This window comes from Penaeus monodon, chromosome 20 (assembly GCF_015228065.2).
Source record: "Penaeus monodon isolate SGIC_2016 chromosome 20, NSTDA_Pmon_1, whole genome shotgun sequence".
NCBI classification, from domain to species: domain Eukaryota; kingdom Metazoa; phylum Arthropoda; class Malacostraca; order Decapoda; family Penaeidae; genus Penaeus; species Penaeus monodon.
This window is the reverse complement of record NC_051405.1, coordinates 19,250,113-19,250,319: the sequence shown is the minus strand read 5'-3', so window position 1 is coordinate 19,250,319 and position 207 is coordinate 19,250,113.

Here is a 207-nt window from a genome sequence, read left to right as displayed (position 1 = left end):
ATAGTTTTAAATATATACAAAATAATAACGCAGCCCACAGGTGTCCAACCAGGGAAAGAAAGACGTAAAAGGTGTACTAACAACTGAATCCGCCACATTATGCATATATTGGATTTCGGGGATCATAAGAGCATTTTTTTATGTATATCAAAAAGTAAAAATATTTCAAATAGAGAAAATGATTTTGGGGGGTGTATAGGCCGATTC